Source organism: Opisthocomus hoazin, chromosome 24 (assembly GCF_030867145.1).
Source record: "Opisthocomus hoazin isolate bOpiHoa1 chromosome 24, bOpiHoa1.hap1, whole genome shotgun sequence".
Taxonomy (NCBI): Eukaryota; Metazoa; Chordata; class Aves; order Opisthocomiformes; family Opisthocomidae; genus Opisthocomus; species Opisthocomus hoazin.
The window spans coordinates 180,977-206,614 of record NC_134437.1 but is presented as its reverse complement, the minus strand read 5'-3'; the positions used below and the strand labels follow the sequence as shown (position 1 = coordinate 206,614).

At 59.0% G+C, this 25,638-nt stretch overlaps 1 protein-coding gene across 3 annotated transcripts in view; it reads left to right on the top strand.

Annotated features, from left to right (window-relative positions):
• The first annotated feature begins 16,069 nt into the window (after positions 1 to 16,069).
• Positions 16,070 to 25,638, top strand: part of BCL9L (BCL9 like) — a 48,464-nt gene continuing 38,895 nt past the window's right edge. For all 3 annotated transcript variants that reach the window (XR_012766120.1, XM_075442402.1, XM_075442400.1), the window contains exon 1: positions 16,070 to 16,152. The gene's annotated coding sequence lies outside the window, so the exon portion shown is untranslated. The remainder of the gene's footprint in view (positions 16,153 to 25,638) is intronic.

Here is a 25,638-nt window from a genome sequence, read left to right as displayed (position 1 = left end):
GTCGGCACAGGCTGGAGACGGGATGCTTCATCCCTCCTGGATGCCACACCTGGTGTGCCCTGGGTTCGCAGGGAGGGCAAAGCAACGTGTGCAGCGAGGGGAGGAAAGAGCCACAGAGCGTCTCGGAGTCAGTGGCTCCAACTGACAAGCGTGAGAGTCCCGGGGCCCAGCCTGGCTGCCCCTCGCCAGCAGTACGTGCCACCTCCTGGCTCAGCTGCTGCCCGAGAGAGGTGTCTGCCCTATTCTCCATTTTGCCTGCTTTCTGCCAAGAAGAGGCAGCATGCGACAGAGCAGAGCACGTGCTGCCAATCTCCTCCCGGGTGGGAAGGGGAAAACCAGTGAGTGCGTGTGCTGCAGCCAGTGCCCAAGGCACAGTCTGCTCGCTGTCTCTGCGAGGGATGCGTCTTATCGCAAGTGCGGGGCTGGATGGAGGGGAGGGTAGGAGATCAGGGCTTGTCTTTGTGACATGAGTTTCCAGACCTCCTCCTGTGCCATCAGGGCTTGAGACAAGTAAGGCTATGATTTGCAAGCAGGTGGTGATGGAGGCCATCCCTGCATCACGCGAGGGGGGTGAAGACCACCTAGTACTGAATCAACAACCCCACCTAAGTGTCCCAGAGCTGTCTTATCAAAATACAAACAGAGGTTGTCTCTGCTCAGCTCACGAGATAGCGAGATTGCAGTTTGCAGCAGTGCAGCTGCACTGCCAGCGCATGCAGTACTTAGTGAGAGATGCGGGTCATGGCTGTGATGCTCGGAAACAGTGGGATGCTGACTCGGTGCAGGGAGCAGCGCTGGTAAAGTGGTAGGAATTTGTTGTGTCGAAGGAAGTACCAGATGGCGGACGTGGACTAAGGTTAATAAATCTGATCTCTGTTACTCTGGCGAGACTCGTCATGTTCTGTAGCCAGTGTCACCTTTGTATGCGTTGCGGAGCAGCAGAATCGACAGGAAACCTCCTCTTGCCTGCTGGCTCAGGACCAGGCTGGATGCCTGTACATGGCTTCTTATGGGACGGCACTGAAAATCTAAATACGTTAGTGTGGGGGGGGTGGTTCACCGCTCAGCCCCTGAGTGTGAGAACTGATGCTAGAATCGCGTCCAGCTGGTGATAGCAGGACAACCCACGTATCAGGGCACGAACCTTTGCATGAGACCACGCTGTGCAATTCAGCCTCGCCCGTCCTGCTAGTGGAGGGTCACTGGGATCAGGAGGACCGTGTCACTGAAAGTTTAGTCCGAAAAAAAGCACTTTTCTTTTTACTGGTGCTTGAAACAGGGCTCTTGTATCTTTAAGGCACCCCCTTTTCATTCCCCTAATACCTCCAGGCCTCAGAGTGCTTCTGGAGGAGAGGATCAGTGCAGGAGTTTAAGGCATCTTTCCCTGCCCTGCTGCACTGCTCACTTACTGCTCCGAAGGCTGTGCTTTGCCATTTCCATAGAAACCATTAGTTGCCAAGCAACTGGAGCATCATCTGCGCTGAGCCCTCGCATCTAATTATCCCATCACAGTGGCTGAGAGGGGCTGAGGGGGGGATTAGCTCCTCTACCGTGGCAGATCCATTGACAACGCTTTAGTTACATTTAAAGGGACATCGTCTCCCTTCTGCCACGCTTACCGACACGCTTTTGCTCGGGCAGTTACGTGGTTTTCTTGCGTCGTTGGACTATGAGGAGGGATACGAGTTGCTGCGAGCAGCAGAGACACCGTCTGTGCTCGTGGCATGCGTGCTGCCCGTGCGTGGAGCTCTGCTGGGAGCTCTTTTTTCTGTCCAAGCTATGCACGATGCACTTAGCTATGTGTTTGGATCATGTGGTCCTTGCCTTGTGGACTCTGTCTGGGCCATACTTTTAGTCCTGCGTATACTTCCCTTGTGTTGCCGTCGCCTCGATGCTGCCTTTATGCTGTTGTCTCTGTCCCGGGAGCCTGATGTCATGTCTGCTCTGTGAAGCATTGCTAATTCTTCAGAACTTGGCAATGGAAGAGGTGGGCAGCTCGGTGTCTTTGGTCTGTCTGCAAGCTAAAGCAAACATGGCATAGCTTGACACTCAGTTCAGTATTGCTGTACTGTCTGCTGCTGGGAGGGCCAGAGATTGTCTTTGAGGACCACTGGGAGTCTGAGGTGTGAAGTGGCAACCAAGGAAAATCTCAGTTCCCGGACCTCCGTCAGCGGACAAAGACACCAGCTGACTGTTGAATTTTACCCACTCAGATAAAACAGTCGGTCTGAGAGCTGACTGATTTTGGGATTGCAAATCGAAGGTCAATGTTGTGCAGGACTCGGTCTCCCCGCTGTGATAAATTGCAACTGAGCGAGGTTCCCAGACTTATGAGGAGAGTGGTAGCAGTTGGAGTTACATTTAGACAAATGCCTGCACTTCGTGAAAACCTGACTGCACCAAGGTCCGTGCTTGAGTAAATTGTATCAGCTTCTTGCCTGCTCCCGTCTGCCTGGATAGGGAAGAATTTCTACGTTTTCGCTTTCTCCCAGGAAGGGGGTGCTTTGTGATTCACTGAGGTGATTGCTTTTCTGGTGGCTGGATCAGTGGGAATGGGGAGGTCTGTTAGAAAGTTTTCGTATTTTTTTACCGCACAGGTTTGTGAACCAGCTGAGTGTTACTGCAGAGCTTCCTCGCGGCGTTTGCTCCGCCGTGTATGAATAGTGAGGGCAGAGGTTCTTCAGCAGGAGGGTGGCCTGTCCTTACCTTTGAAAACAGGAGAATCCCTGAATTGTTTTTGTTTCTGTGTCCACCCTTGAACTGAAATGTCTTCTGCTGCAGCCAGAGCCTGCAGGCACTATCCAGCCCTGGCAGAATATCGTGCAAACCTGTTAGCAGTGCTTCCACCCCTCTCCGTTGGCACGGGACCAGGGCACGCGGCTCTCCGCGGGATGGGTGACCGGGGGCTAGGTGGGATGGGGTGACTTGGGAAGACGAAGCAGGTGCCCCCGGCCTTGCGCTCAAGGTAGATGGATGATGATGATTATTATTATCAGAGCTCTTGTGATGATCTCATGGAGGAGAGACGTATTTTGTCGTCAAAACGGGAAATGTAATTAAAGTCCACATGTTAATTAAGAGCTGGAGGGGAGAAATAGATGGATTTCTGCCTGAAGTCGCATTGGCAGTTGGGCGCTTTGCGTGATGCTAATAGACAAGGAAGAAAGGCTTTGGAGGAGAAGCGTGGAAGACGGAAGTATTGCACAGGCGTTGCAGTGACTCGGAGCGGAGTGGGTAGTGTGAAGGAAGAGCTTTGTTTTGCCCAGCCGAGGCTGGGAAACCGAAAAGAGGGACAGTGTCCACAGCCTCTCGCTTTTGGTCCTTTGGTGTAAACTGGCTGTGTCGAGGCTTGCGGGAAGATGATCCAGGCCCAACGGCCCGTGTGTGTTTCTCTCGCCTGCCTGGGTGCCTCCCTGTTCCCTGCCTGGGGATTTTCAGTCCCAGGAGTGTCAGACAGCACGCTCATCCTCTTAAAAGAATTGGATGTGAGAGAGGTCCTGAGCTCCCACTGCCCCGTCGATGGTGGGCATCCCAGCCAAGCACACGTCTGGTGCAGCTCCTGAGACGGCAAGTGAGAATATCTCATAGCTCCATGCAGATCAGGGCAGCTGAACCCTGCTCATCAGCCCCTCTGGAAATGTGCGAGATCGCTAATCGGGTGCGGGTCCCTGGCAGTTTCAGATGCTCTAAGAAGGAATTTATTGCTTGCTTTTTTCTCACAGGTCAGGAGTCAAAGAGATTACAGCTATGCTGCTCTGACAGGCTGGCGAATGTCAGGGCAGGTATAATGGGAGGATCTTGTTGGTTTGGATCTTAGACTCCTTTGCTGTGTAGGATGTATCTGCAGAAACACATTTGGGAAACCATATCTGCCCTGTTTATGGTGGGGCATTAACGTATTTAACGTGGGGATCCTCCACTCCTTCCGCTGTGCCTGTACCCCATCACCGTGGGTCTGGAGAACGGAAAGGGAGGTAGCTGCTACGCGTGCTTCATGGGAAGCTGAAGCACTGTATGGGAATTGGGGTGGAAATGAATAAGAGGGGGTGCGAGCGTAGCAGCGTCTGATGTGCCTGCTTGCAAGAGGGTACTACAAAATCTGAACGTGTCTGTGAGGAAAAAAAGGTGGTGGTCCGTGCGCACGTGATGCTGTTTGGGGGAGTAGAGGATGACTCTGCTGCTTTGCAAAAGTGAGAAGAAGGTTGTCTGCGAGCAGAAATTAAGGGAACTGTTCAAAACGCAGTTTGCCATGTGTTGGGGGCTCGCAGGGATCAGAGGAAGCAAATCTGCAAGCCTCTGACTCACGCACGAGGTCCCAGAGTCAGGAAGGAGTAATCTAAAAGCTGCTTGAGCCATGTGCTGAATGTTAATGAGGCAGGCAGTGCTCACAAAAATGCTGCAGCCCGGCTACTGCCACCCAGCTTTGCTACCAGTGCGGCTGCTTCCCTGGAAAGAGCAAAAGGGCTTGTGCTGGCAGAGCGTGCCTGAGGACTTGAGCTCCTGCGGCTCAGAGAGCGAGGCGGCCTGGGAGCTTGCGGAGCAGAACGCTTAGCGTGCCTCCTTGCTCCGTCCAAAAGCTAGGCGAAACGCTCCCTTTGCACCTGCAGGTTTCTTGATGGAGAACAGCACCCCTCTATTTGAGCAGAGGGTGGCATCAGGCAGAACCAGGGCAAAACTCAAGGGAGAGCGTCGCGGCTCTCATCCGCGGAGCACGATGGATTTGGTTTGTGAGACTGTCCGTGTCTATCCTGGTGGGTGAACGCTGTGCTGTAGCAGCACACCTAACTGCAGGCATGCAGTACCTTCGCATGGTGGTTGGGACAAACAAGAAATTAAAGTGAGGGAGGGGGTTTAGGAAGATAGAAAGTCACTGCCTAAGTTGGAATTTGGCCAGGATGCCAAATTGTGAGCAGCCCGACTTCTGGAAAACGTTGAGGGATTTGTAACGGCTTATTTGAAATATGGTGCTTGAGGTATTGCAGTTCCTCCCGCGTGGCTGGCTGGGTGGGAGATTCCCCGGCTATCGGACGGTCGGCAGCTTTTGCAGTTCGCTCCCCGACCTGGAAGTGGAACTGGAGAACATCTCACCATGTCCGCTCAATTATACCGCATCCTTGCTCCTCTGCTTCGCTCGCATGCTTTCTTGTGCTTTTCTCTTCGTTTCCTTTTGGCATCTCAGGGCTTAAAGCATTTCCAAGAACTGAAGTTAGGAGAGCAGCAGCTGAGGAAGCTTGCCAAATGCTCTACCCTGGTTGACAGCTCTTCTCAAAACCAGATGGTTACTAATTAAAGGGAGTCAAGTGAGGAGGCTGCATTGGCCTTTCTTTTTTCCTTTTTTTTTTTTTTCTTCCTCTGAAGAAAAGATTTCATGACCTTGGAGGAAGATCATCTTCCTCTGTTCGCAGCAATGTCCTGTTCCGGTGCTTCATGTCCACGGTGATCGCAGAGCTATCTGCTGGGCGCAGAAGCTTTCTGGAGAGGCGGGCTCACTGTTTGCTCTAAGCCCAAGGCAGCTGCTGTAGGAGGTAGGACAGAAATGCAGTTGTAAAAAGAAAGCACAAAGTGGGAGAGGAATTTGAAATATTGGGAAGAGCCCTTCTCCCAGACCTTCTGCGGAACCTTTCCTTGAAGCCTTATACTCTCAGCAGAAACCAGCCCAACGTTGTCGCACTGCCCTTTCACTGAATGTTTCCATCCTTGGGGAACCTCTCCTTGTTCCTCAGCCTGCTGCGCCTTTCACACAGAGGAATACTGTAAACACGGCTGCTCTTGGGCCATCCGTGTGCATGTGGGCTGCTCCACGTGGCGTTTCTCTGTGGTACTGGGAGCTGGATGGCTGGGAAGGGGAAGGGCAAGCACAGCATGTTTCTTGCTTTATTTTCAAGAACATTTGGTTTCTAGAGCCAGTCTTAACAGATGCACTGTCAACGCTTAACGTTTCAACCTCACGTGGAAGAACTGTGTATGAGGAAAAATGTATTGGCGGTAACAAACGCCTCCCACTCAAATTCGTGTCCAAGAAAAGCGTAGAAGTTTTGTCTCAATTAACTTCCAGAGCTGTGGTCCTCCACAGGCTCCTTTTGCTGAGATCTTGCTGCTCCTTCCTATTGGCATCGTTGCTGAACGGCTGGACTTTGGGGGACTTGAAGCAGGGCGGCTGGCCATTCCTTCCACACAGGTTTGTCAGTAGGAATACACTTTGGTACTAAACCCTTGATAATTTTACTTGAGAGTTTCAGAGGTGAACTTAGCCCTGCTCTAGGCAGTCCTGCATCGTGCTGTTCAGGGGATTTTCTTTCTGCCCTCTACACATGCTCTGGAGACACAAGTGCTCCTTTTACACCAGACTTTCAGAGACTCTTAGACAGGACCCGCTCTACATATTGCGAAGAGCCGAAACAGGGTTCTCAAACCTCGCTCTCCTTTTGAATGGAGGAAGCTGTGTTGAGTGCCTGAATCAAAGGGCATCTATACAGTTTGTGCCAAATGCAGTCCAGCCCCCCTAGAGATGTCTTTTCTGGTTCCAGTTGGATATTGTGGCTTTCTTGAAACCTGGGCTCCACTGAGGAACAACCATCTGGTTACACCTTGTATTTTGGGGCCGGTGCAGCGTTCTGATGGGGCGTTGTGGTCCTGGGGTTGTCCTGGGGACTGATAGGGCTGTTCCCCTTCCCCTCCCAGATCCGGCCAATGTGCAGCTCACTCTGCCGGGACGTTGCTGGCAGGCAGAGGATGGCAGGTTTGTGCGGGAGCTGCTGGCACCACCTGTAGCTCCTCATACTGCTGGCCCTGCAGAGCAAGCGTGGGCGAAGGAGGTCCCTTCACCCTTGGGGGGCTTCTCTTCTCAGCCGGCTCCCCGGGCATTGGAGAGTGCTGACCTGGGGTCTGTCCTTTTGCATCCCTGATAGCACAGCACAAATTCACATCTGCATGGTGCTGCTGAAGCATCATCTCCCTGTCATGAAATATTCATGCCCGTCTCTGAAAGGGCTCCAGTGCAGCAAGTCTGCGTGTCCCTCCCGTGCCCGCTGACACGCACGCAGGCAATCTGTGCTGCAGAGAGAGCGGCCGTGGGCTCTGCTGTGAGGTCAAGCCAGATCCAGGCAGCTGATCTCCCTCTTTGAGGAAATAAAACAGAGCAGAAAAGAAGTAGCAAAACCCCAGGAGGTCCTTTTGAGTGTTAACCCTTTCCAGGCTGGGAAGTTCCGTCAGAGAGAGGGTGCAGCGAGCAACCTAAGTAATGCAGGGAGAGTCAGATCCAGAGAGCAGCCAAGATGCTGTAGTCCTTTCTGAGGCCAGGAGGGTTGTTCCCAAGCCTGGGAACCCTGCTGGAACATGCTCTGTTGCTGTTGGACGTGCCAGTTTAAATGGCAGTTGCTGTGCTTCTCCTGGCTTTATTGAAAGCTGCCTTGATTTCACTGTATTCGCTACAAATACAGTGCAAGTCCTTGCTAGAATGTCGTGGAGGAGTACTCTGTTTCCCCTGTGGGTGGAGGAGTATAAATCTTGGGTCTCGTGAGTTACTTCTCTTTGATTTTTTTTTTTTTTTTTATGTTCAGGGCATTTTTGAGCCGCCTCCTCCTCATTTATGGTAAAGATGTCAGACAGTGAAAGTAATGTATTGCATCAATTATAGGGAGACTGCTCCACTCAGGGGAAAGCTGCTGGGCTGGGAGCGGCGGTGGTTGGGCTCCCTCAGTGACCTTCGTCAGCCCTGCGGTGCTGCGGGGACCTCGCCTTGCTGGGTGACTCTGGAGCAGAGCGACCTGCTGCGCAGGGAGCATTCTGGGCAGGCGTTAAGGCGAGGAGGGCATTCGGTTGTCAGGCACGCAGCACCGGTGGTGGCTGAGCGGCCTGGCTGGGCTGGCGGATGCAACCGCTTCGTTTGTCCCTCCCTGTTCATCCCCTTGATAATCCGATTTACATTCCCTTTTCTTCCCCTGGATCCTGCTGTTACCATGGGAACTATGTTCACAGTTGCATTTCATTGGCTTCTGGAAAGACTCCTTCTCCCCTTTTCCCCTGCCTGTTTCCTCTTTTCCAGCTTGGGCACGGAGCTGTGGCTGCCAGAGGATGGGGAAGCTTGTGAGGCTTCTGATAACCGGGATGAGGGCAGCAGTTAGAGGGAGGAATTGGGGAAACACAGCAAGACCATTAGGGATTGGATGAAGTAATTCCGCTTAGGTGGTCTAGCTTGGTCTTTTCTGCTTCCCGCAGCTATGACAAGGGAGTCCTGGACCCCTGCTGTCCAGGAGCCTGCCCACTCACTGCTAGGGCCTCTCCTGCCCGGAGTCCGTGGCTGTCTCTGGTGGCCTGGGAAGGCAGCACCGGGGTGGTACTGTGGCTGTACGTACTGTGCTCTTCCCTGTAGCTGAGGGATTTTCCTGCCTGCTTCTGCAGAGACCGAGCTGCTGTCGTGGCTGCTGCATGGTTGAGAGACAGTAAGGGAGGAGAAGCTGCTGTAGGCTCTTGTGCTACCACGTTCTTGCTGGCTTTTGCTTTATCAAGAAAGTTGTGCTTTGGCCCGGTAGGTTAAGAGTATGCGTGGAAAGTTCAAACAATGGCGGCACTGCATCTTAACGAGTTGTCGCTTCTTGGCTTCTTTGTTGCTTAAGTAACTGTGCCTTGGTGTTTCCAAGTACAGCATCTTTGCTTAAACTGGGGGAGAGGTTGCATTTGCAGGAGGAAGGGGCAGTGGCGAGGGAGAGGGTCCCCAAGCCCCTGCTCTGGAGGGTTCTCCTGCTGTTACTCAGCCCCACAGGTAGTGGGGCTAGCAGCGAGGCTGCCTCAGCCTCCCTGCTCTGGCCCGCACTCTTCCTCGCCCTGTCTAGCCACACTGCCAGAGAGCCAGCGGGGCTGTGGCGGCCTCCGTCCGTCCCTACCCGTCTAAACCCAGCTCCTGCCCTGCTGAGCACCTCGGCGTCCGGCCGACCTCGCTGCCTGTGGCCAGCCCAGCCCCTGTGTCTGGCTGTGTGACTCTGCCAGCCTTTGCTGCCAGACACGTGGCGCTCCTGCAACCCCTCGCGTTGCCTTCCCGAAGCCCGGGAGTGGATTTTGACGGGTGGTTCTTGGTGTCCGCACTATATAAAGGGCAGCTGTAAATGGCGTTTAGGTACCCGTTACACAGGTATTCCCGTCTGCGCAGGAGGAGATGATTCTACGGCTTGGGTGCCAGCTGTGAGCCGCTGCTGCTGGGGGGATGGAGGGTTCGTTGAGCTCTTCGCATGCTAGCGCAGGGACGAGGATGTATCGCGTGCTGCGGAAACCCGTTTCCTCGCTTCTGCGCTTGGATGTTAACGCTCCGTTTGCCGTGTTTCACTGGAGCCACGGTTTCTCCTTTTACTCTGAATTAAAACGTCCCCTTCTGCCGTGCGCGTGCAGCCCGGGAGAGGCCCGCGTCCGCCTTGCACTCGCGGAGAGAGCAAGCAGGGGAAACGCAACCGGGCAGCGTGCTCTCCGCCGTCGCTCATCCCAGCCCCGGCGCTGCATCCCCGCACCGGGCGTTCGGAGCGAAGACCGGGCTGCGGTCAGAGCACCGCGGGCGGGGCCGGGGGCCGGGACCCCGCACGGCTGCGGTGGGAGCCCGGGGAAGGGCCGGCCCGGGCCCCGCCTGCCCCGCCCGCGGGGGTCCCGCCGCTCCCGCAGCCGGGGCACGGCCGCTGCGCCGCCCGCGCCACCAGGCGGCGCCGCCGGGCCCGGCGCCAGCCCCGCGCGCTGCCGGCGGGCGCCCGGCCCCGCCCCGCGGCGCCCGGCCCCGCCCTTCCCGGAGAGGTTGGGGGGGAGCCCGCCGCGGCCGTCCTCCGCGCTGGGCCGGGCCGGGGCCCGCTGCTCCGTTCTCTCTTCTGGGGCCCCGGGCCGCCCCGCGGCGGCTGCGGGCGGGTGGTGCCGGCAGCCTCCGGTGCGAGGCCGCGTGTCCCAGGCCGGAGGCGGCGTGAAGCCGGCTTGTGCGTGCGGGGCAGCCTCCTTCATGGGGGGGGGGGGGGGCTTTCCCTCCCCCCCCGCCCGCGCAGGGCCGGCGGCAGGAGCTCTCCTGAGGCGGGGAGGGAGGGGGAGGAATCCGGAGCACGGGAGGAAACCGAGCAGAAATGCGAGTGACAAGTCGCTGGGCAGGGGTGGGGCGGTCCCAGCAGGGAGGAACTTCTCCTTGTCCCGAGTCCCAGAGAGGCCCGGTGGCAGCTGGCCGGGGTGCGGGCGCCTTTGGCAGCACAGCACCAGCAGGCCGGCGTTGGCGCATGCGTGTCTTGGGGGACTGGGGCACAGATGAGCAAGGGCTGGGTGAAAGCCGAGGGAGCCGAGCCTGAAGACACAAGTAGGGCCTGTGGCTTTACTCAGGCAGTCGCTCTCCCCGGAGCACGCAGGGCAGCTGCGTGTTGATCAAGCTGTGTGTTGATGCGGGCGAGTCTGGCCGCGTCAGCCCTGCGTGCCAGGGTACGTGCCCTGCTCCTCTGCAAAGCAGGTTTGCCCCCGAGATGCTGGGCGAGAGGCTTTTCCCCCAGCGAGAGATCTGCATGGCTGAGGCGTTGCATACAGCAAGATGCACGTGACTGTCTCGGGAATGGAGACTGCCTGTGTGGGAACGCGCGTAGCGAGTGCTAGTCTAAGCCACCAGCAACACAAGTCCTCGTCGTGCTGGCAGACGGTGAAAGGCAGCAGCTCGCTAGCTTTTCGTGTTACGACTCTGTTTATACAGCGGTGTTTTCGAGTGACCCCAAATACTAATAGAGACATTGAATAAAATGGAATTCGTGTCAGGCTTGTGACCTTCCTGAAAACTCTCCTGATCTCTGCTCTGCAACTTGCTGACACAGGGCTCGAGCATCTGCAGTGACCAAGCTTCCGGGAGTCCTCTGGAGATGAAGGCAGCAAGTAAATAAAGGGAGGGATTATTGCCTCACTAGCTCTGCCTCACTGTAAGACTGTAGTAGCAGGGACAGCAAAAGCTGTTCTCGCACATTCCTTGGCTGTCTCGTTATTCCCGGGTGTGATGTACCACAGACTCACCGGTGCTCTGTCTGCGGTGCAGCTCCGGGCCTGGCACCCGGAGCTCTGCACTGCAGAGCTGTGCTCTGTTCCAGCTGTTTGTGGTTGCCCGTGCTTGCGCACGCCTGCAGAAAGTGTGTCTGCCCCGGCACTGTCTCTGACCCCCGTCGCTGGCGTACATGCGTCGATTTGCCTGTCTGCGGTGCGCACTTGCCCGTGCATGTGTGCATGGCATGCGCAGCGCATGCTGAGGCTGCTCTGGGGGTCTGCTTTGGCAGGCAGGGACCGGAGCGGTGCGGTGGTCGGTGGGTTGTGGGCAGGCTGGTGGAGCGAAGCACGGCGTCACTGCGGAGAGGGAGCTGAGGAATGCGATGGCAGCAGCCAGACAGCGCCGAGAGCCGCCCGCCTGCTTGCGCAGACCCGAAATGCCCTCCAGCCCGTGCGGGGCCCGCTTCTGCCCGCGCAGCCGGCCAGAAATGCCAGAGGGAGAGCAAACCTCGCTGCTGCGGGGGGACCACCGCGTTCCCGCCGGGACCCCGGCTCCTCCCGCCTGCGCCCTGCAGCGAGGGCGCTGGGCCGAGCCCGCCCGTCCCTCCGGCGAGGGCTCTGCTGGCTTTGTGTCACCCAGGCGCTGCGATTGCGGAGCCAGCCCTGCCTGCTCAGTTTTTCCAGACCCGCACTCGGGAGCCAGGCGCCGTATCAGGATAAGAGTCCCCGCCGCTGCGGTGCCGGTCTTCATCGCGCCGGTGGCCTCGGGAGCGGGTTTAACTCGTTGCTGGCTGCGGGGTCGGTGGTCTGACCCGCGGGGCCGTGCACCAGCCCTGCAGGCTGCCCCGCGGGGAGCAGGGCCAGGAGCTTCCTCCTGGCTCCAGCGCCAGTGAACCTCAGCCTTTGCTTGGTTTGCTGCTCGCCAGGGGCTGCTCTGGACGGCAGCGATGTGCCGAGACCGGAGACAGCAAAGCAAACGTCTCTGCAGGGCCCCGTGCAAAGAGCAGCCTGCGTGGCACAGAGGCCGCCCGAGGCTGGGCTGCGGTGGTCGGAGCTGAGCTCATCTCCTGTGCCAGTGTCTCAGCAGCATCGGGACTTTGTGCACCGCGCAGCAGACCTGGGATGACTTCCCCTGAGCTGCAGCGAGCATCTGAGGTGGTGGGAGAATGAGGCTGGCGTTCAGAGCATGTGGGTGTCACCGGAAGGGAAGAAGGCTTGAAGAGCTGCGTCGAGCCTGCACCCATCCAGGCTCTGTGCGTGCACTTGACATTGCAGGAATAGCAAGGCATCCAGGATCCCGAGCCTGGAACCGTGACAGGAGTTTGTCTTTGCTAGATGATGGTGTCAGCCGTGCTGTGGCTGCAGCAGCGTATTTCCATTTGGGACAAGGACGGCTCAGCTTGATTAAATTCTCCTCTGGTACTCCAGCGCAGGCTGTGCTTTGCCTTTAGGACTGCAGCGTAGGAAAATTGCAGCGTATGAAGCGGGGCCAGGGCCCAGCTTTGGCGTGAGGATGCTGAGCAGGAGACTTTCCTTGGCTGGTTGCATCGCTTCACGTGCTGTCTTTGCGCTTCCCAGTTACTTGTGGCTGCGGTGGGTGGATGGTCTCGCCTGCTGGAGATGTGACAGTTAAGTCAGTGTGAAGGAAGGGGGCTGGGATCTCATTTGAAGGGAGTAGAGAAGCCAAGCTGGGCGCTCCTGGTTCTGTCCAGGTCCATCTGGCCGGCAGTGCAGGCTGCCTGGACAGCTGCAGAGGTAGCGCGGGCTCCTCGCAGCGCCTGCCGCTGGCAGCTGCCCTGCTCAAACTCCAGCGAGCACGGAATGAGGGAGACCATTCTTCCCCGGCTGGCTGCAGGGCTGGGCACAGACCTGGGGCCTCTCCTGAGCTGGCTTTTTTTCCCCCGCTTTCCCTGAGCAACGGCTTTGTGGCACCATCAAAACAGAGGCGGGATTGAGACCTCGCAACACAGCCCCAGGGAGACGGAGGCACAGCGGGGACTTGTGAGGTTGTGGGATAGGATCCGTGCCAGTGTCTGAGGGGAGAAGGGGACACTGTGGCTGGGCGTCTGCGTAGGGATGGGCAGGACTGAGAGCAGTAACAGACATTTTTAGGCCAGCGTGTACCTCTGCAGCGATAATGTAGCCTCTTCTATCTCCCCGCTGGACCTTTGCCTTCCTGGGGGAACACGGGATGAATCCGTGCGCTGGGTCTGTGGGTTTAACGCTGGGCCTGCCACCAGCTCCATCCGTGCTCTGTACCTACGTGGATCAGCAAAGCAGAGGGCTGTCCCTGAAACGGGTATTTCACAGCCCCAGGCTCCTTCATCCCAATTCATCTGCGCTCTTCCATCTCCAGGGCCTCTGCTGGGGGTTGGTCTGGGACTGGAGTGAGCCACTGGGGAAGTGCTTCGCAAAAAGGCAGCTCCAGCTAACTGTGCATCGTGTCATTAATTCCAGTATAGTTAATTGGACCTAATTAATCATATTCATAATTGTAATGAGGGCCTTGCCCACAGGGGTCTTGCAAAGGTCTGAGCTTGAGGCTGGTGTTCTGGAGAGGCGATGGGAATGAACAAGTCCCAGAGCCTCGGAGGCGGCTTGGGACCCGGCTTCCACGTACTCCAGAGGTTCTCATCCCCAAAAGCACGACAGAACGAGGCCGATCCTTCTGACCCCGTAGCCCGGTATCCCTGATCCCATAGAGGTAGAACGTGTCAGGAGCTTCTGGGTGGCTGGTCCCAGCTCTTCCCAGGGAAGGCTGCAAGTGGCGGTCACAGATGCTCTGTCCTGGTCCTTGACTAGTTTGGAAGGGAGACTTTTGATCTCCTGGGTGTACGTTTGCGGCCCAGAGGCAGGAAAGTCCCATGCCAGGGAGGGGCAGGTAACCGCCAGTCTGGGCATCTCGGCCAGGGTCCCGCTCATGTGCTGATGTGCCAGGCAGCTCCTGGGATGAGCTGCTGCCCTGGTGGTGCTGGCAGAGGGAGGCTTCGAGGAGCTCCAAGGACTCTGCTTCCTCGTCTCCTCCCTTCCCTGTCTCTCCTAGCGTGGGCGTAATGATAGAGGAGGGAAGGGAAGACTGGGAGTCGGAGTCGAGTGTAGGGAGGGCAGCTAGCCCGGCAGATGTTAATTAAAGACAGAGCCTCAGCGCTCAGCCGGCAGCGGCTGGTCCTCCCGCTGACCTTTCCCAGTCTCGCTCTGCCACTTTCATGTGTGCAGGCTGGGAGAGATGCGAGGGGCTGTGATGTCGAAAGCCTGGAGGCTGCAGGGAAGGAGCGGGAGGCAGAGGCAGCCGGAGGCCCGGAGGCAAGGTGGCTTTGCGCAGCCCCTCTGCGGCGGACGTGGCTGGAGGGCAGAGGCTGCCAGCCTGCCCCTGGCACCGAGCCCTTGGGCCAGACAGCGGCGGTGGGCACCATCCCTACCCCACTGCGCTTGGGCGTGCTGTCTGCAGGGACACCAGCCCAGCACTGCTGCTGGGAAGGATGAAAGCGTGAAAATGTGTCGCTGCTTGCTGACGAGGCCCGTGGGAGCTCACCAGGGAGGCAGCGAGCTGTGCGGCCTCCGCGCTCCCCGTCGCTGGGAGGGGTACGGCGGGGAGCGGGTGGGTGGCGGGTACAGGGCGCGCTGCCGGATGCCGCTTCGTGCGTAGGGCCCCCCGCGACCGGCCCCCCTCCCCCGAGGGGAAGCCCGGGCCGTCTGCCCGCTGCCCCGGCCCGCCCGGTGCCGTGCCCGCCCCGCCGGGAGCCCGCCCGCGCCTCGGCAGGGGGCGCTGCCGCCCGCCCCGCTCGCGCCCGGGGGGCTGCGGGGTCCCCCCGTGCCGCCCCGCCCCGCCCGGCCGCCGCTCCCGGGGCTGCCGCGCCGAGGCGTGCGCCCGCCGTGCCCCGCGCTGCCGCTGCCCGCCGGCGGGGAGGTCGCCTGCCCCCGGGTCCCCTCGGGCTCTGCAGTGCTCGCGGGCGCTGCGCAGCTCCTGGGCCGGCGGAGGGCTGCGCGCCCGCTGCCCAGACAGGCGAAGGCTGTGCTGGCCGGGCGCTGCGTCCAGCCCGCGCCCGCTTGTCCCCGCTGCCTGGCCTACTGCCTCCCTCTGCTCCTCGGGCCTTTCTGCCTCTTCCCACTCCTGTCACCCCCACCCCGGCCTAGCTCTTGACAGAGACTGTTTCCAAGAGACAACACGTGGAAAACTTGGCGATGCAGACAGTAGTAACGTGCTGCCCTTCCCGGGTGCTGGGGCTGCCCTTGCATGCCTGGGAGACGCAGCAGAGCGGGGCTGAGGCGTTGGGGTCTCCCCAGCGCAGCGGGGGTCGCCCCTCGGCACAGCTGGAACCGGAGGCTTGCGTGTCCCTGGCGTGCTGCTGGAGCGGGGTGGGCTGACCAAGCGGGCAGAGGGGTGCTCAGCGGGAGCAGCCACAGCGCTGCTGTGGGGAGCTCTGGGGCGCGGTACCGCTGCCCGCGGGCAATGCTGGGGCCTGCACGCAGCCGTACGCGTGCGGGATGGACGGTGGGCGTGCAACGCCTCGTGTGCCTGGAGCACCGTGTGCAGGGCGATGGTGCCTCCCCTCCGGGGCCGTGAGCCCGGTGCGGGTGGTGGCGTGGTGCGGGTCCCAGTCAGTCCGCCCGGTGCCGGTCCCCGGTGCGGGTCCCCGGCAGGCCGCTGGGCGGCCGGCGGAGCGCCCGCGACGAGGAAGCGGTTAATCGTCGTCGGGGCTTTTATTTTGACAGGGCAGCGCCTGGCTCCGCGCTCGGAGGAAAGTGAATGATCCTGTTTCTCCAAATGATTATTCAGGCTCCGGCGGAGAAAGGAGCACTCGGCACGCAGCGCCTCGCCCCTCGCCACGGCGTCCCCGCCCGCGCCCGGGCCGCCGCGCCCGCCGGCTCCGCACCCCGCCGCCCGCGCCCGGCCGCCCGCCGCAGCGCGGGGAAGCCGCCCGGGGCCGGGCGGGCAGCCGGGGCCCGCCGCGGCCGGACGCCCACCCCCGCCGGCGGGTGCGGGCTGGAGCCGCCGCCGGCGGAAGCAGCGGCGCGGCCGGGCGGGGGGCTCCGCCGGCGGCCCCGGCCCCGCGCCCCGCGGCGGGCGGCCGAGCCATGAGCGCGGCCCGCCCCGCCGCGCCGGCCGGCCCCCAGCAGCCCGCGGAGCCGCGCCGCGCCGCCCCGGCGGGCTCGCCAGGCCTGCGCTGAGCCGCCGCCGCCGAGGTGAGTGCCCCGCCGGGCCCGGGCGGCCGCCGCCCCGCCGGCCCGCTCCGGGGGCCGGGCGCGTCATGGGGGGCGGCGGGCCGCCCGGTGCTTCCCGGGGCTGCGGGCCGCGCTGCTAGCGCTGGCGCTGCCCCCGGGCCGCCCGGCCCTTCCCGCGGTGCTCTCGCCGCCGGGCAGCGCTCCGCCCGGGCCCCGCTGGCCCCTCGCCGCGGCCGCTCGAGGGCCGGGGAGCCTGGCGCAGGGCTGGGCTCCGGCCGCGGAGGACTCGCTCGCGCCGAGCCCGGCTCTGCCCGCGCCGCTCTGGGTTTTGCAAGACGTTGTCGGTGCTGCGAAAGCCCTGGGGAGGGCTGGGACGGGGGTGCCCGAATCTGGACTCGCTGCGGTTCACGCGGGGTTTGAGTAAGCGCTCCTGGTGGAGCCCATCGCAGGTGTCAGGGGAGACCTCTCCCTTCTCTTGGCGGTGTCCTGCTCGATGGGCTTCCGTTCCCTCTTGAGGTAAACTAGGCGTGTGGTCGGCTCGGAGGAAAAGGGCGAGAAACACTATACGTGTGTGCTTTCCTTGCATGCGGAAGGGAGCCGATGTAACAAAACCTTCCCCGCGCGGGGTTAGGGATGTGTCTTCAGCAGGTGGTGAACTTGTCCGAGCCCCGCTCTGCTAGCAACCACTTGCTGGAGTAGAAATGTGAGAAGGATGCATATCTGAACACATAAGTAATGCTGCATGACAGGGCAGGCTGTTGTGTTGTTGTGCGTGGAGTCTGCGCGCCTCGGGGGCCGCGCGGTTTGACGGGTGTCGGGCTGCGGTGGCCTTCGGTCGGGTCCTGGCTGCTGGCAGTGTGGCACGGAGGGCAGCCACGCACCCTCGGCTGCGGTGCGTCCCCGCAGAGCCACGCTGCGGGAGACCGAGCTGCACTCTCCTGACCTGTGGGATCCGTGCTGCAAACGTGGCTCCTGCTTGCCGTCCTGCCCAAACGCCGTTTCGTGTCAGGCACGCAGCAACGACGTGCAGCTCCTTCCATCCGTCAATCGCCAGGTCGCTGTAAAGGGATGTGTGTGCGCCTTGCTTTGCCACTTTGGTGGCAAGAGGGGTAAGAAAACTGAGTCACGGAGGAAGCGATTTGCCCAAGGTCACATGGCAGGTCTGTGTCAGTGCTGAAGCAAGACCTCCTTTGACTCCGGTGCCTGCGATAACGTTGGCTGTCGCCACACGTGGGTATATAGTACACGCTCGTGGCCGGTACTAGTGCAAAAATCACCAGGTCGACACTGTTGCCCAGTTCTCTCTTTCTTTCTTCTTGGTAGAAAGATGAATGTGTCAGTGTGCTTGTCTGTACGGCAATTCTCTACTCCATTGGGGACTTTTTCCAGAACGTTCGCACCCTAATCGCTCTAGAAGCTTTTTGTCTGTTTTTTAACATGTGTTCTGCCATTGTAGCTGGGCAGATGGCATGATCGGTGCCTCCCCACCACCCTGACCTGTATCTTCATTACCTAGAAAATCCGTTCCCCAGTGTTTGGTACTTTTGGTGGTGCAATGTTGTAGGTGTTAGCACGTCTCCCTGCCCCTCAGAGTCCCTTTCCTTTTTCCAGACCTTCCCACTGGAAAAAAAAAGGCAGCTGAAGAAAACCTTACTCAGAAACGTGAAACCACAGTTGTCGTTCAGTTGAAGAGAGTAAAATAGTTATGTTTCGTACTTTAAAGCCCTCCACCTTTTGTGTCCCGCCGTGTTGCCATTGGAAGGTGGCTCTCTGGGCACTGCGCGACAGGGGGACAGGCCGCCGCACGAAGCAACCGGGCCATCACGAAGCTGGAAGTACTGAGCTCGCTGGGCTGCCTTCTCCAGGGCAGCTGCTGGGGATGCGCTGGAGTCGCGCTTCAGCTCCAGGCTAGCTCAGGCCCTTAGAGCTGTGGGCCTTGCTTGTGCTCGCTGGGAGTCCCTAAGGTCCAGGCTCCGCTCAGCCTTTGACTCTTCTATCGAGTCATCGACCCAGCTGGCGACACATCTTCCGTACTTGCTGTTTGGGGGGGAAAAAAACCCTTTGCTTTTCCTGCTCCCTGCTGCTGTTCTTTTCTGCTGGGATGTTGTGAGTGCTCTCCCTCCTAGCGACGCTTGCTGTGTGGAGGGGTACGGAACGGAGCGGTAGCCAGAGCGGAGGCTCTTGCGGGGAGCATTAGCCGTGTCCCAGCCGGTGGCTCTTTCTTACTGCTGCAGAGGCGTTACTCTTTGTGGCGTACCCTGTCGTTGCAGAGTCCTGAGTGAAAGATGGGTCTTGAGATTGTTTTCTGTGCCCCATCTCTTGTTAGTACGGCGTCCAGTTCAGCGTTGACATGAGGACAGCCTTTGCTTCTTTGCACTGTCTCAGGTGATTGCGTCAGGCTTGGCTGCTGCTGAGGGTGAAAGATTTTAGCCGTCGGCGCGCTCGAGGATGTGTCTGTGTCCCTCTGAGGTCCCGATGTGCTCTGGCTGGCACTGGTTGTGTATTCCAGCTACTGCGATGGGTTTTAAGCTGTTCGGATCCAGGCGTTTCCTGGGAATGGCACAGGCTGGCTTTGAGCTCTTGAATTGCTTAGGGCTCCATCCAGGTTTAAATACCCTGCCCGATGGATCTCCCCAGCAGGCCTCTTCTGGGGGAGTAGGTCCCTGTGGAAGCGCACGAGTTTGCTGCCCTGTCCGAGAATTCATCGGGGTCTGCTCCACCTGCGAGCCGGCTCCTGAGCTGCTCCCAGGGTTGCCGGCTATGCCCCGTAGCCTCAGCCGAGCAGAACCTCGGAGCTTGTCCTGCGAATGTCATTTTCCTTGTGCTGTTGCTTTTTTGGCAAAGACCCAGCGTCATGCCAGTGCCCTGGACGAGGGGGAGCGTAGGAGAGTTGTGCAACATTTGTGACTACTTTTGGCATTTTTAAGAGGCAACATGGTTCATAGATGCATGGATATATGATATAATGAAGGACAGCGGTATCACAGCGACGTGATGTACAGACGCGGCAATATTTTGTCAGTGTTATTTAAGCCGCATCAGCGAAGTGCTAGGAGGATTGCCAGCACGACTCTTCTGGCAAATCAAAATCTAATGCAGGTTCAGGACTTGGTGTCACTCAGCTCTCCTTTTCTCCCAGGAAGATGTTGACTGGCAAATGCGTCTGCTGGTGATCTCACGCGTGGTTCCATGTTTCCAGGGGGTGCAGGAGCTTTGGATGCTGACCTTATGTAGTTGATCTCCATGAGATTGAAGCTTACCCTGTGCGGTTTCTTGTAGTGCTGAGGCTGTGGAAAAATACATCCATCTTGGAGCAAGGGGCCCAGGAAGCAATGCAGCCCCTTCGCTTCTCAGTTGTCTGTTTCCAGCAGCTCTGTGTGGCACGGGGGGTGAGAATGGCCCAAATGAGACTCCTCGGTTCCTCCTGGCTTCTGTTTCCAAGTTGCGTGCTACCTTCCGGCAGGTTGGTCTTCGCTCCTCCTGTCCAGCTTCCCTTCTGCGAGCACCACCCTGGGCAGCCCCGGGTGGAAGGTACACAGGAACTGTTACCGGAGGTTGGCGGGGATGGTTTCTGTTGCTGTATTTTGCCCTTCCTTGGCCTCTCCCTGTGAGGCAGCACCAGCCAAACCACGTGGCGTGGACGAGAGGCACCCTTCCTCCTTCCGTGGTGCCTGTTCCAGGTCATCTGCTTGGCACCAGGCCCCTCCTGGGAACGCAGAGCTGGTTTTGTTTTCTCCCTACCTGATTTTCTTTGAAATTCAGAGGTGGAGAGGGTGATGGATTTTGTTCTAATTGGGACCGGTTCACGGTGGCGCTTGTGGTTGCCACAGGGCTGTACTCAGCAGGAGCCAGCGCAGAGGAAGCAGTTAGTGTCACTGGCACCTGCTTTTGATTTAAGGGAGAGCCACGCTACGGAGGGGCGGCTTGCCAGGAGCCCTGTGTGCTCCCTGTGTCCTTGGCGAGCGGAGATGGGCTTGTCGCTGCCCTGGTGCGGCAGGAGGAGGAGCGCAGGGCACCTCGGCACGGCGATCCCAAGCCTGCACCGAGCCTCAGAGATGTTCCTGCTGCTCTTGGACATCCTGACCAGCTCCTGGCCCAGCTTGCTTGGCCTCGGACTTCCCCTCCCAGCTCGCACACCTGCCGCCCCTGTCTCGCAGGCCGTGGGACGGGCCGTTGGAGACACGCAGCTCCCCAACAGGCAGGGTTGCCTGGGTGCTGGCTGGGACCCTCCACTGGAGAAAGCGGCGTGAGGGTGATGGGCTGCAGCGTCCTGAAGAGATGAGTGGGAACCTGTTTGACTCTTGCTGGGCACAGCCAGCGGAGTGAGGCCTGCTTCCTACTCGCTCAGCTTTTTCTGGGGAGGTGGGCCGGTTCTTTGGCAGCCGCTGGTATCTGGGCACAGCCAGCTCCTGCGTATCCCAGCCTCTTTGCCGGATCGCCGGGTGAGCGCATCAGGCAGTGGTTTCCAGCCCCTCTGCTCTGCCAGTGGTGGGAGGGCAGGGCCTTCACCTGGCATCTTGTCCTGCTGCGTCTTTCTGGACAGCTGCAGGCAGGGGAACGTGCTGGCCGTGTGTGGGCATCCTTGGGAGACCGTGCTTCCCCAGCACGGGCAGATTGTGTGCCAGCTTCGGCCGGAGCTGCTGGAGGAAGATGGTGCTTCGTCGTTGGGCTTTGCTTCCACCAAGAGCAGGAGCTAGGTTTGGGGTTTGGTCTTTTCCAGCTGCGACTCAAGCTGCTTTGAATCCCAGCTAGGAGATGATGGGGAGCCGCTCCTGGTGCTGGGGTAATAGCCTCAAGATGGCTTTAGGACTGGGCTGCGCGCTGTGCCCAGAGGTGGGGCGTCACCCTGTTTGGTGAGGAGCTCTGCTGGAGCCAAGTCCTGGGCCAGGAGCCAGGGCTGTGATCCGTGCCAGGGAGGGCGAGACTTGGAAAGCGAAGCTGAGCTCCTCCTGTGCGAGAGATGGCCTGAAATACCGAGCAAAACCACAGAGTGCTCCTTGTTCCTGCCTATGCCTACCGGTCTCCCCTCTCCCTGAAGTATGTGGGAGGCCGCGGGACAGATCTGCTAGGGAGCAGGAGGGCTGCGTCCCTCGGGCACCTCTGCTCCCGTCCTGCCTCTTTGGGCTGCTGGTCGGGTTGGTTTTTGCAGCTTTGCTTTTGGTGTTTTTCTGTTTTAATCCTGCCTCTCCCGTTGCTGTGCCTTCCCCATGCTTGCTGCCGATGACTCGAGGGCCACCTCCTTGCTGACGGGCTGTCCAGAGCAGTGCTGTGTGTGGTTGTGCTGCTCCTTCTGTCGCAGCTCAGCTGAGCAGCTTGCCTTTTCCTTCCTCGGCTGCTGGCTGCGGCGGCTGAGGAGGGGAGCGGGCCGGGGTATGGTCTGTGTGGAAGATGCTCCGCGGCCCTGACTGTTTACAGACTCCGTGCTTGTCGCGTGTCAGCGCAGGAAGTGCCAGGCTCTGCTGGGGTCTGTGCGAGCAGCGCGGCTGCTGCACACGGCCTGTCTTGCAGCCTCTGGCAGCAGTGATGTTCTGCACCCGCACAGGCTGGAGGAGGTCACGAGCGCTCTGCAGAAGCAAAGGCTTGGGTTTTTCACCTCCGAAAGAGAGACTAGGAGGAAAAGTGAAAGGAAATGACTTAACCAAAGGCAGGAAGGGAATATGGGGCAGAGCTAGGGACAGGAGCCAGGATTCTCAATTCCCGCTCATCGCTCCGCTTCTACTCAGCTGCCTCTTTGGGTCTCAGCCTCCTGTTCCAGTCTAGGTGTAAGGGGGCTTTTCCAGCCCTCTGAGAAGCTGGAGGTCAGGAGCTTCGCTCGTGAAGTGTCCTCACTGCTCGGTGCGTCTGTGAGCTTTCCAGTCCCCGAGTGTCTCACCTCCGGGATTTGCCCAGCTGAGAAAACTGGAAGTTAGAAAGCTATGGCTGGTGTGGTTACAGGAGAAGTCGCAAACTGTGTCCTTGGCTAGCGAGTCGAGTGCCTGGTTCTCCAAGGAGCACCGTGGTCCTCGTCCGATGTGCTCTGCGCAGAGAAACGCCACTCTCCCAGAATGCTGTACCCTGGTTTGGAGGGCCATACCCGGGTTTCTCTTTAAGGGCTGAAGTTAAGGGAGGCTGTTCCTCTCTGCTGGCAGTGCATGCCCTCCTGAAGTTGGCTTCGTGGATGGTCTTCCTTGACTCGCCACCCAGGGCTTGGTGACTGTCTGATCAGGTGTGTGCTGGTTGCCGGGTTCCGCAGGCGGGGACTCTGTGGAGCATTGCAGTCTTCCTACCAGAAAATGCATTTGTAATATCCTCTTTGGAAGAAAGATCCTGCCAAGCAGTTGTGTACCGGCGAACAGTTGTGCTCCCCTTCAGATGAGAAGGGGTTTCGGCAGCGGGTGCGGTGGCTGTTGCTTCGCTCTGATGTTACACAGTGCTGGGCTCCTGGCGTCTTGGGAAAGGCACAGTGTGAGGCTGCGATTGGTAGAGGATGCTGGCTTATAAAAAGGCGGTTGCAAGGGTGCCGAGTAGCCACGCTGTAGGTCTCCCCATTCTGGGCAGCGAGGAGCTGGATGGGGAGCTCCGAAGGGCAGTCGCTGTGAGCAAGGGTTGCACCTCTGGGCGACTCCTTCCGAGAGCAAGCTGGCCAAGGCTGTGGAAACCCCTGCAGCACTGGAGCTTTCGCCGCTTCCTCAGCAGGATTCCTTCCAGCACCAATCTGCAGTGGGGGATCGGGCCAGACAGGGCCTGAAAGGAGCGGGTCCGGCCACAGGCGAGCCTCAAGCGCGGCAGTCAGGCTGGGCTGAAAGCTGCCTGTGTCCTGCCTCTGTGCAGCCTTGTTTGAACTTTTCCCTGGCAAGGAGCAAAAGGAACCGGGGAGACCTAGGGCTGGTCCAAGCAAGTTTCCTCTGCTCTCCCCGCCCCCAGATGCAACGGGGGGAATGGCAGCAGCTCCAGACTGCTGTCCCGGAGCGGAGCAGTTTGGGGGGGCCTTGGTCACGACAGCTTTTCAGCAAGCGTTTTTTTGCCTCTGGTGTTCCCTGCCTCTTGGGCTGCAACGGAGGGAGGGGGAAGTGAAACTGTGGTTCAGAACAAGCCCTCTGGATGGCAAGAAAATTGCTGAGTAGCTGGTTTCCAGGTTGCCGAGGTCCTAGCCAGGGCCTGGCGCGCCTGCCAGAAGCAACAGGCTTGGAATTTCCTCCGCCTGGTGCCAGCTCCTCTTGGGCTGGCCGCAGCACCTCTGCTGCAGCCGGGGCTCCTCTCGAGCCCTGCAGATGGGGCGCTCCTGGAGCAGGGGTTATGCCGGAGCTGGAGCTGCCCCTCTTGCTCTCGCAGGCTGGTTTCTATTTTCTTTTCCAGGGTCCAAGCTGTTTTGAATTATGCAGCCTGCGCCTCCCGCGGGGGCTCCTTGAGCAGCCGCCTAATGAGCTGAGCTCCTGACAAACTTTGCTCTGGCTCTGGCTATGCTTGGAAAATTTTACAGCCTTTTCAGAAAAAGGAAATGCCAGGAAAGGCCTGTCTCTTCTTACTTTTATGAGGGGGTCCCAGCTGAGAGGGGGCGAGATGGGTTTGGAAAAGAAGACAGGAAGGATTTTGTATGCTGCGGTGTACACGCTTTCTGGTGATCGGGGCGAGAGGGCTTGGTGCCTCCTGCCGGAGCTGGGCACCGCAGGGGCGAGACCTGTGGGGCTCTCGGAGGGCGCCCACAGGCACAGGGACGCAGCGACTGCTTCTGTGGGGAGGTGGTGGTCTGCGTCTTCCCTCCCAGCTGCCAGCATAGCTACTGGCTGTTTCGTCTTTGCTAATTAACGCTTTTTCTGAATGGCGGTGGTTTTGGTTCTACCGTGGTCGCCGGCAGAGGCGCCTGCACGTGGATGCACCGTGTGTCGGTCCGCAAGGCTCGTGGGAAGGGCTGATACCGGGTCTGGGCCGGTGGTGTCCCCGTCGTGGGGAACGGCGGAGTGCCCGGGCAGGGTGCTGGTGGGCGCAGGGACGTAGGAACACAGGTGCCGCCAGCACATTTGTCCCAAAAGGGGACAGTCTTGTCTCATTTGCCCCTTTGGCTGAGGAACCACATTATAGTAGGAGAAACGTGTGCACAAAATAAGCTGTGACTTGCCTGCATTCCCTTGGTGAGACGATGCTGAGAAGGCAGCCGGGAGCCCTCAGTTTGGGATAAATTCCCCCTCAGTGAGGTGCTGAGGGTCTGCCCGTGCATTTGTCTAGTTTCCCTCAGCAGAGCCCACCCGTCACGGCACTGGTCTCCTGACAAGCACTTCTGTCCAGAAAGGTGCTGGGGGTACAGGCTGGTCCTCGCCATCCTCCTCGCCGCGTCCCAGATCCCTTCCCACTGGTAAAACGGCATCTGCGTGGACTGGGACGGGGGTGTTGGTTGGAGCCTGTAGCACTGCAGCGGCCTGGGGAGCTGTGGGGCTTCTCCGGCGGGAGGGATCAAGGTTTCCGTGCGATCTGTAGGCATCAGCTGCTGCCAGTCGTGGTGGATGAGCATCAGACGTGGGCAGCCGTGGCTGTGGGTGGAAGGAGCCTCGCGCCGGTCCTGCTTTGAGGGCTTTGCCTGTTACGCCTGTCAGGAGCACGGCTCTGGATCGCAATTTGATTTGGCAGCCCGTGGAGGCCTGGCAGCCCTCGGAGTGGGATGCGGGCACCAGAACCGTGCCCTCCTCTTCCTTTTCTTTGTCGTTCCACCTATTCCCCAGCTTTCTGCTGTGCTGGGCAGGAGAAAGCACCTCCCCAGGGCTGCATCCCCTCCTCCACCTGGAAAACGACGGTTATGTCCCCTTGCCTTTGTCAGGGCTCACGGGCAGAAGCTGAGATTGCGTTTGACAGTGGAGGCCGAGCGCCTTCGCGCTGCTGCTTGGGAAGAATGAGTACGGCTCTCCTGCCAGCTTCTGCAGAGATGAGCTTCCCCGTCCAAGCTCATTCTTGGAGCTCAAAACACGTGGGGAGATGCTGGGAAAAGTATTCAAAAATAGTTAAAACACCTTTTTGTTATTGTTGTTTACTTCTGTGGTGCCGTCTGTGTGTATTTGTTTTAGAATGGCTGAAGTGGATTTTTTTTTTTGTGCTCTTTAGTTAGTTTCCTAATTGTCAGCGGAGAATCCTGTTTCACACGAGCTTAATGCTGCGAGAGAAAAGTCCAAAGCCTTGTTTGTCATCTTTGCTGTGGGAACAGTACAAACCTAAAAGCAGAACAGGCAAGTGCAGCAGCAAGTCAGTCAGTAGCACCTTTCTTCCCAAAACATTTCCACAGGTCAGCGGTTCAGTAATAATCTGCCTAGGTTGCCCACCTCCATTGGGCATTATGGCGTGAGCTGTGCTGCCCACTCTCTTTTAAAACTCCCTTTAAAAAAAAAACAACTAGTATTCAGTGGTTGAATCTGCTCTGGAGCCTGTTTCAAAAAAACAAACCCAAGAAAACAGAAACCCCTCCCAAAACCCAAACCTGGTTTTGCTCATTGAAAGTCAGTTTCGTGAGTTGAAGTTGTAAACATTGTGTAAACAAGGACTTGT